The sequence below is a fragment of the Podarcis tiliguerta genome (assembly GCF_965153285.1).
Source record: "Podarcis tiliguerta genome assembly, chromosome: 10".
Classification (NCBI taxonomy): Eukaryota; Metazoa; Chordata; class Lepidosauria; order Squamata; family Lacertidae; genus Podarcis; species Podarcis tiliguerta.
In genome coordinates this window covers 21601743-21611738 of record NC_139543.1, presented here as the reverse complement: position 1 = coordinate 21611738, position 9996 = coordinate 21601743, and the positions used below count along the sequence as shown (strand labels likewise).

General features: G+C 42.9%; 1 long non-coding RNA gene across 1 annotated transcript in view; it reads left to right on the top strand.

The window, feature by feature from the left end:
- Nucleotides 1–6879: 6879 nt before the first annotated feature.
- Nucleotides 6880–9996, top strand: part of LOC310658283 — a 47668-nt gene continuing 44551 nt past the window's right edge. The window contains exon 1 of the long non-coding RNA XR_014502179.1: nt 6880–7773. This is a non-coding gene — a long non-coding RNA (uncharacterized lncRNA). The remainder of the gene's footprint in view (nt 7774–9996) is intronic.

Here is a 9996-nt window from a genome sequence, read left to right as displayed (position 1 = left end):
AACTGTTCGACAGTGGAATTTGCTGCCAAGGAGTGTGGTGGAGTCTCCTTCTTTGGAGGTCTTTAAGCAGAGGCTTGAGAACCATATGTCAGAAGTGCTCTGATGGTGTTTCCTGCTTGGCAGGGGGTTGGACTCGATGGCCCTTGTGGTCTCTTCCAACTCTATGATTCTATGATTCTAAGCCCAATCCATTGAAAACTCCATACAGTGGCTATCAAGCTTTGCCCTAGCATTGACAGCTAGTGGTTTAAAACCTCTGCGGCCATGTTTTCCCCATACAATTCCTTCCCCATACAATTCCTGTCCCATTTCTCTTAGGGGAGCTTATTCTACATTCATTCAAGGCAAATGGCAGCGAGGAGCTCTGTACCACTGACTATTTCAGAAGCTTTAGAAGCACCTCTTCACCATTTGCAAAACACCAACATTTTTGGGAGTCTACTCTGTTACTGCCAGACTGTTTTATTGGGTACATAAGAAGAGCAGCTGCGTGAGTTCGCCCTGTTCCCCACCCTAAATCTCTCTTGGCAATCCGTCAATCGCTCAAACATTTTGTTTGCTGCTCAAATATTTGTCCTTTATCTTTCATGGTGGTGAATGCAAAGTTAAAAGGCATCGCTTTGAGCAGACACCTGAATGATGTGACAAACATCCAGCAGATTCTTTGACTAAGCTAGCTTAACACTGCTGTGTCTAGAACTTTATTCTTGAACGCACCAACTAGGGAGTAAACTTCATTGAAAATGAGCAGAATTTAGGGCTTGTCCACACTCACCTTTCGTCCCTCACTTTCCAAGCAGAGGTCTGTACTTTAACTCTCCATGTATGAGCGTTTTGGGAAAATTTTGCCCACAAAACCCCACAATTTAAAGCTGAATTGAAGTAAACATCAATTTGGATTTTCCATGGGGGAAAACCTTAGGAATAATTTTGATTTTTACTCATCCTATCTGTTTTCTATCTACCATTCTCCTTCACTGGAAGTTTTTAAGCAGAGGTTAGATGGCCATCTGTCATGGATGCTTTAGTTGAGATTCCTGCATTGCAGGTGGTTGGACTACACTTTGGGGTCTCTTCCAACTCTACAATTCTATGATCTATGTCTACAGTTTCCTTGTCCCATTGTCTTTTGCCTTCTCCTTCCTTCTCAAAAATGTTTATGCTACCTCCACAATGACTGCCCTTGGGTCAGTGTGCAATCAGCCAGATGAAGATCAATTAACTTGGTGTAGGGGAGGACAGAAGATAAACCTGTTCACTGAAAGCAGAGACCAGATGTTAAAATACCACATCCCATGGGATACAAGGTGAGTCATTTCCCCCAAAGCATGTGTGGGGGTGGAATTTAAGATGCAGCATGGGCAGGAGAGAATGCAGAATCCTTCCTATACTTGTATTTTTCCTTCCACAATGTTTCTCCACTACTGCAATGCACTCTACATGGGGCTACCTTTGAAGGTGACCCAGAAACTACAACTAATCCAGAATGTGGCAGCTAGATTGGTGACTGGGAGTGGCCGCCGAGACCACATAACACCTGTCTTGAAAGACCTACACTGGCTCCCAGTACGTTTCCGAGCACAATTCAAAGTGTCGGTGCTGACCTTGAAAGCACTAAACGGCCTCGGTCCAGTATACCTGAAGGAGCATCTCCACCTCCATCATTCAGCTTCAGCCCTGACACTGAGGTCCAGCTCCGAGGGCCTTCTGGCAGTTCCCTTCCTGTGAGAAGTGAGGTTACAGGGAACCAGGTAGAGGGCCTTCCTGGTAGTGGCCCCCGCCCTGTGGAACACCCTCCCATCAGATGTCAAGGAAATAAACGACTATCTGACTTTTAGAAGACATCTGAAGGCAGCCCTGTTTAGAGAAGTTTTTACGTTTGATGTTTTATCATGGTTTTAATATTCTGTTGGGAGCCACCCAGAGTGGCTGGGGAAACCCAGCCAGATGGGTGGGGTATAAATAATAAATTTATATTAATTATTTGATGAATTAATAACAGCCATGGGGCCAAGTTAGCAATCCTGCTCTGGTGCAATGTAATAAATGTTGATGTAGCATTTACCTTGGCTCCATTAAAGTCACGAATGCAAATTTTGCTCAGGAGTGGGGAAACCATTGATGTCCACTCCACCTGCCTTTTAAAAAATATGATTCCTTAATTGTTGTGTGATGACAGCCTGAAACGCATCACTGGAATTATTCCCTCTGTTAGTGATGATCAGGGTTGAGTGCCAATCTTTATGTATCTGAAATGATACTACCAACATACAAGATGGGGTGGTGGGGGTGGTATCAGTATGCTCAGGGAACCCCAACATTTGCAGACGTATAAAAAATATTTGGGGAACAGCCCCAAGTGGGCCAAAACAACAACAACCACCCCCCAAACAGCACAATGAGCACGCCCAGTTACTGCAGAATGTTGAGTGTCTTTTGGGAGGGGAGATAGAAATTAGAGAAGCTGAATGGTGTATCCTGGAACAGGGCGTGGCTGACTGGACTCTGAGCAGGGGAACTCCATGCTGCAAGGCTTTGTGACAGCTGTTATTTGTTTTTCTTATTAGTGAATCTTCATACTGAAGAAAATGCCAGTGACTGGATTTTTGCACAGAAGCCATATCAAGAGGGGAAGTACTAACCATAAGTTCACCCCTTCAGCAAAGGCAGCAGACCATCTTATACCTAAATGCTCTGATCATAGTTAGATTCCTATAGACACTTTACTCGGGAGGAAATCCCATTGAAGTCAATGGAATTATATGTGAGCACACATATTAGTGGCGACTAATAGATTTAGTCTCACAGATTTTTTTCTGCTGACTTTAGTTGGATCAGGACCAAACTTATTTCTGGCACGTAGGTTGTTTCATTAAAGAGAGTTATCTTTTTCCATCATATTATGGAGGATACATCTTCTTATTTAATTGTAATTATAACACAGTATTCCCTCTTTTACCTTTCAGTGATATATTCTTCAATTGTATCTGTTCAAGTGAAGCGGAATCTTATCTAAGGGGTTTTATTAATTGACTTTGCAAGTTGAGGTAAATAGATTTCTTTATGAAAGAGGAAGTGTAAGAGGATATAATTTTTTATAATTACCACACTCTTCGCTAGTGGTGACCGAAAGGTAGATAAAGGTGCAGAATATAGCACATTCAGCTGCAGTATTTTTAGAAGCCAATTATGACAGATCCTAAAGAAAAAGAAGTGCTATCATTTAACAATAGATAGATAGATACTTAGACACATGAACACACATGAACACACACTATGTGTGCATGAGTGGGGTAATAATGAGATATCACTGAATCTAGACAATAGCAATAGTAACACACATAGCAATATAGCAATAGTAACACACATAGGTTATGGGCACAATTCAACAAAAGTTTATTGAAAACAAGTCAGCTGGAGCTAATGGCTCCTGACTTCCCTCCTTCAGACCTTCTTTCAATACATGGGTGACAGGGCAGGGACAAGGGGGCAGATTGAATAAAATATTTTGGGGCCAGGTATGCCCCACCCCACATAATTGATCACTGAAACACGGAACACTTGCGGCATTTGAACGGGGAGGGTGCTTAAATATTTTATTTGGGGGGAGCTGTAAGGACCTCCTCGGCCCCTAGGAGTTGGCTGCTATGGGGCAGAGGATGAGCTGGTGAGAGCAGAGCTCCACTCCCCTTCTCCAGACAATTGTGAATACAGTTGTGTAATCACAGAATTGTAATGATTTAGAACAGTGGTTTGCACCCTTTTGGGTATGGTGACCCACAAATCCAACTTTACTTTTTTTGGTGACCCATCAATTTAATGTCCGATGTGTTTGGGACCTCAGATCTTCAGTAGCTGTGAGTTTTGTGTATTGTAACTGCAAGTTTGCCTCTTTCCCAACCATTACTTGAAGGATCCAAATTTCCTTAAAAGGCTGGAATTGGTGGAACAGCACTTAGAAAGTTATTCGCCATTTTCTTTATGTGAATGTACAACCGTTGCCTCTGATGTCTGGGTTACACAGCATTGCACTACAAGCAATTTGGGGTTCACTTATAAAGCCTGTCACCCACTTGCATAGCCTTTGCAATCCACAAGTTGGGAAATGCCCAAATAGGGCTTTAGCCACGCCCGACTTATCTGTGCATGTGATTGAAGTCATGTGGCTCAAAAGAGCAGAGATGGGCCAGTTGCCCTCATCCCCACCACTGCCCGCTATATATGCATTGAGTAAGGCTTGAGGGGAAGAACCTGCCGTAAGTGCATAGTCTTTCTCCATTATTTCGAATGCTTTCCACAGTTTTCAGTAGAAAGCCATTGGGGCAAGCCCCTGTGGATCGTGCCCATCTGTTCCCTGTCTTCCATAAGCTGTGGAAGTTTAGGGAAAAGACCCCAAATTAAGTGATGAATATGAGAAGATATTGGAAAAATCACATTATTATTTTTCAGTGCTCTTCATTTTTCCAACTCTGAACGCTTTCCCAACGGCTAACTTAAATTTGCCATTACAAAAACAGATACACCACTTCTTCTTCTTTGGCGATCACTCGTAGCCGAGTAAGATTGTCTTCCATAAGCACAGTTTTAAGAATGAGTCCGTAAGTGACTGTGGAGGCCAATTCTGGACCCACACGTTCTTCCACAGCAGGGACATTGGGTTCCGGGTGGGAGTTGATCACGGTGTGGATTTGCCAAGTGTGCCTTCCTCTTAGCACATTTCTCCCTTGCATCCTGAGTTCGAGTGTCTTCAAAGCCCATGACACCTTTGGTAAAGGCTGTTCTCCAACTGGAGCGCTCGCAGGCCAGTGTTTCCCAGTTGTCAGTGTTTATACTACATTTTTTAAGATTTGCCTTGAGACAGTCTTTAAACCTCTTTTGACCACCAGCTTTCCATTTTTAAGTTTGGAATAGAGTAGTTGCTTTGGAAGACGATCATCAGGCATCCACACAACATGACCAGTCCAACGAAGTTGATGTTGAAGAATCATTGCTTCAACACTGGTGATATACCACTAAACTCTTCATAATATGAATGCAGATGATGCCATCTACTGGCCATATGCAAAATTATCCCAGAAGGGGGGAAATGCACAGAATAAGGCAAAGATAATGCTTTTTTGACTGGGAGGCCTATTCAGTCATTTGTTCCTCTTCTTTCCCACTCCCGTTTTAAAAATCCAAAAACTACCACATGGATCCTGACTAAATTAGTTGCATTTGGTTCCCATTGAAATCAGTGGGACTTAAGTCATGAGTAGAATCATAGCACTGCAGAGTGGAAAGGGACTACAAGCGTCATCTAGTGCAACCCCTTGCAATGCAGGAATCTTTTGCCCAGCGAGGAGCTTGAACCCATGACCCCAAGATTAAGAGACTCATGCTCTATGAACTGATCTATCTCACTGACTACAACATAGTGCTTTCAACTATCTCACTTTTAGAAGACATCTGAAGGCAGTCCTGTATAGGGAAGTTTTTAATGTTTCACTGGGTTTGATGTTCTAATTTGCTGAAAGTTGCACAGTCAGATGGGCAGAATGTTGTTGTTGTTGTTGTTCAGTATATGTTGTGGATGTGCCTGAAACCTGAAACCTGCAGTCTCAATCCCACTTAACCTGGGAGTAAATCCAATCAAAATCAGTTGAAATGAAATCATCATCATCAACTTATTTCTATGTAGACATGGTTAGGATTAAGCTATTACAGTGGTACCTCAGGTTAAGTACTTAATTTGTTCCGGAGGTCCGTACTTAACCTGAAACTGTTCTTAACCTTAGCTAATGGGGCCTCCAGCTGCTGCTGCGCCTCCGGAGCCCAATTTCTGTTCTCATCCTGAAGCAAAGTTCTTAACCTAAAGCACTATTTCTGGGTTAGCGGAGTCTGTAACCTGAAGCGTATGTAACCTGAAGCGTTTGTAACCTGAAGCGTATGTAACCTGAGGTACCACTGTAGATAGTTTCACATAGTTCCTGATAATAATAATAATAATAATAATAATAATAATAATAATAATAACAACTTTATTTATTTATACATACCCCGCCCTCCCCAGCCAAGACTGGGCTCAGGGCAGCTAACAACCAATATTAAAAACAAGTTGATCAAAATACAATTTAAAAAACAAGATTAAAATACAACATTAATACATTAAGATGCAGCCTCTTCACAGGAGGATACCTGTGATACCATTTTAAACCATGGCCTACCCAAAAGAATTCTGGGAGTTGTAGTTTGTTAAGGGTGCTGAGCATTGTTAAGAGACTCCCACTCCCCTCACACAATTACACTTCCCAGAGTTCCCTGTGAGGTGGCATTAACTGTTAAACCATTCTGAGAATTGCAGCTCTGGGAGCGGGGGAAGAATAGGGCCTTAACAGAAGTAAGCAAAATAATGATAATTGTAAGTAAAGCTGCAACAAGATACTGATTCAAGGGCTATTTGCTGAGATAAAACATGACAGAGATGCAATGACTGAGGGGGGTGGGATTCAGGGATGGAAATGTCGTTCTGCCTCATAAATTGTTTAGCCACAAAGGTCGGTAGGATTACAGCATAAGAGGTAGGGGAAGAAAGAGAAAGAACAAACCCTATCCAGTGTTTGAAATCTGTTGATTGCTTCCCTAGGAAATGGACAGGGAGATCAGGTTTTGGATATCACAGGGAAACAATTAATGCGAAGCCCAGAGATTTTGAAACATGTGTGTCTAAATCCAGCTCTTCTCCTCCAGCTGTTCTTTAGAATAGCCATATAACTTTGGAAGCACATTTTTTTTTATGCTGCAGATTTCACATCAATGCCAGCCTAACGGCACCTGTGCCTTGACCTCTGCTCCGAGCGGGAGGAGAAGCTGGGAAGCCGGTTGGATTTTCTGGGTGAAATTATTTCTGTATTATGAGGAATGCTGTTCTTCTTCAAATACGCCAACCTCCTTGGACAATTGCAGTGCTCTTTGTAGCGTTTGCAGTGTGGGGCACTCCGACTTCAGACCTACCCGAGAGATAACTTGGCAAACCAGAGATCTTGGATTTTGTCAAGTTGGTCTAGGCACAGAGGGACATCGGCGTGGCACCCATGGGTGCCCATGTGCCCATAAAGACCTTCCTTGGAACCCACAGGGTCCCTCCCCTGCCCACTCTGAAATTAGGCTTGAAAGAAGCATTCTGTGGTAACCAATAGAACAGGTTGTGTTTAATGCCTTTGTGTCACATCCACAACAGTCTCTCCAATTTTGCAAGGAGAACTCTAGGACCTTACCAGAGCCCTCACACCTTCTCCCCATAGTCCAGAGCTTACTAGGCTTTGGGAAGGAAGCAGGGAAGTCCCCTCTGTCTTCTGTCAAGTTGTCCTAAACCCATGTTAAGGATAATGATTTGATTTCCTGAAATGGGAATGTTTGTTTATGTTAAATTACTGTGTACTTTTTAACATGGGTTGCTGTTTTCCCCTCAGGCAGTAGCTGTCATGTGATTGGCTGGCTGTGAGTCACGTGAGAGAGGCATTCCATTCTGTTGTGACTGTTATTCTAGTAACTGTCGTTTTGTAACCGTCTTTCTGCTTCTCAGTGTGTGAGGGAGAATAGCTGCTGAGAGAGGTTTCTCAGGATACTACTGTGTGTCAGTGTGATCTGTCTGAAGTGAAACAGACAGAGGAAGATTCCTAAACATTAATAGGGAGAAACCTGCGCAGGAGCTCTCTGTAAGGAACAGAGAGAATACTGCTGAGGTGAAAGGGAAAAAAAACCTTTCATAATAAACTGTAAGGCCTGAATAAGGTAAGACTCTGGTGCAATTCTCAATACTGTTTTGTTTATAAGTCTAAGTAAGACTTCAGTCTACAAATCAAGTGAGAATGTACCCTTGTTTGAACAAGCATGTGATTGTAAATACATTCTTCTCAGTTATATGTTTATGAAAGTCAGTGCTTTTTTCTTAAAAAATGTTTAGGGGTACTCTCATTTTCCTAATATTGAAATACTGCCCCTCAATGAGGCCAAACTTAGATTCACAAAATGTTTAGGGGTATGCGTACCTCTGCATCCCCCCAGAAAAAAAGGACTGGTGAAAGTAAACAAAGAGTCTGGATATTATATAGTCTTCACAAAGAAGCTATCAATCACCCAGAAGAGTTATTTAGCTTCCTAGCTGTAACCTACTCTGCTATTTTGCATATCATCAAAATTTATTTTACATGCATAACAACCCGACTCTGTGGTAGGTTTTCTCCATCCTAGACCCTACATCAGAGATAGCCAACACGGTATCATCCACATGTTGTTGGATAACAACTCCTGTCATCTCTGACCACTGGCCCTGCTGGCTAGGACTAGTGGGAGTTGGATTCTAGCAACATCTGGAGATATATCTCTACCTTACAACTGGAAAGCATACAATATATCTGAAATGCACTGTGATTCCTTTCCATACCCATCAATCTAAGCAAACTACAACACTGGGGGCTAAGCTAAACTCAAGGCATGTGTTGGCAGAGGTCTTCAGAACATAGCCCAGAGCCTCCAAGCCCTGCAGGTTCCCTGTCATTCCAGAAATGAATAGCAGCTAGCTCCACTGTGTCATCGCAAAGCGAAGCTGAGATAGTCCCTTGCCTGGAATTTTAAAAAGGATTGGCTGTATCTGGAGCATAATTAAATTATAGGAAAACACTATAAATAAGTATATGTTTCCTAGCCACAGGAAAGGAAGAGTTATAGATAGGTGCTCTTGGGGAAGTGATGGATATCTTCAGGCTGAGAACGGCAGAGAGGTAATTTTCCCCACATCAATAATAAAGACCTTTAATTCTTCGCTTCCACTTGAGCCGATCAATAGAGGTTACAAATGTTCGGCATAAGGCAATATATTCCAGCCTAAGTTTACATTTAAAATGCCAAAGGATTTGGCCCCCAGCCAAGTTTAATAAATAAAATAAAATAAAATCTCTGCGTGGAGAATAAATCACCCTTTGGAATTCTTGGCCAGCATGATAAAGCTTTAACACTTGAGGGAGTTTATTCACCGTTGCACAGCCTTACGTTTAGCTTCATTGGAATCAACAGGCAGCACAGGCCGGGCCTCAAGTTGAACAGAAAGAAGAGGCAATGAAGCATTTTATAGGTGTTTTCAGTATCTGTTTGGATTATTGCAAAGGTCTGAGGGCCAGTTTGCTTGATTCATATAAATGGAGGCTGATTGGGATTATTACAGAGTTTGGCACATACGTCAGACAAGACACAATGTTAAATATATCTTTCTATTTAATGTGCTTTTTTCTTAAATGCACACAGATAACAGTCACTGGGGGCGGGGGGAGCTGATAAGCATATGGGGGTCAGCAGGCAGGCAGGGAGGGAGGGTAGGAAGGTAGGAAAAGGATTAAGTGTCCTTAACTCCCCACCTTAGGGACCCCTGACTATTAGGTCCAGTCGTGGCCAACTCTGGGGTTGCAGCACTCATCTTGCTTTATTGCCAAGGGAGCCGGCGTACAGCTTCCAGGTCATGTGGCCAGCATGACTAAGCCCCTTTGGCGAACCAGAGCAGCGCACGGAAACACCGTTTACCTTCCCACCAGAACTGCTAGGTTGAACTGCTAGGTTGACAGGAGCAGGGACCGAGGAACGGGAGCTCACCCCGTTGTGGGGATTCGAACCGCCGACCTTCTGATCGGCAAGTCCTAGGCTCTGTGGTTTAACCCACATCGCCACCCACGTCCCAGTTAGCCACTGATATTCCTCTCTAAATTCCCTTCTCACAAAGACGCTTTTAATTTTTCTGAAAACGGCACGTAGACTTTGTCATGGGAGTTTTACAAGTCCCATGTCATTAAGCTGTGTCCAGGCCAACACTTTTTCCCTGAATTTCATTTCTATGTACTTCTGAATATCTCGTCTCTGGAATAGTACCTCTACACACGATCCCCATTCATCTAGGATTTCAATGTGTGTGTTTTTTTAATGCCTCCCCACTAACCCCCTGAAAAATATAGCTCTGACATTGTGTGC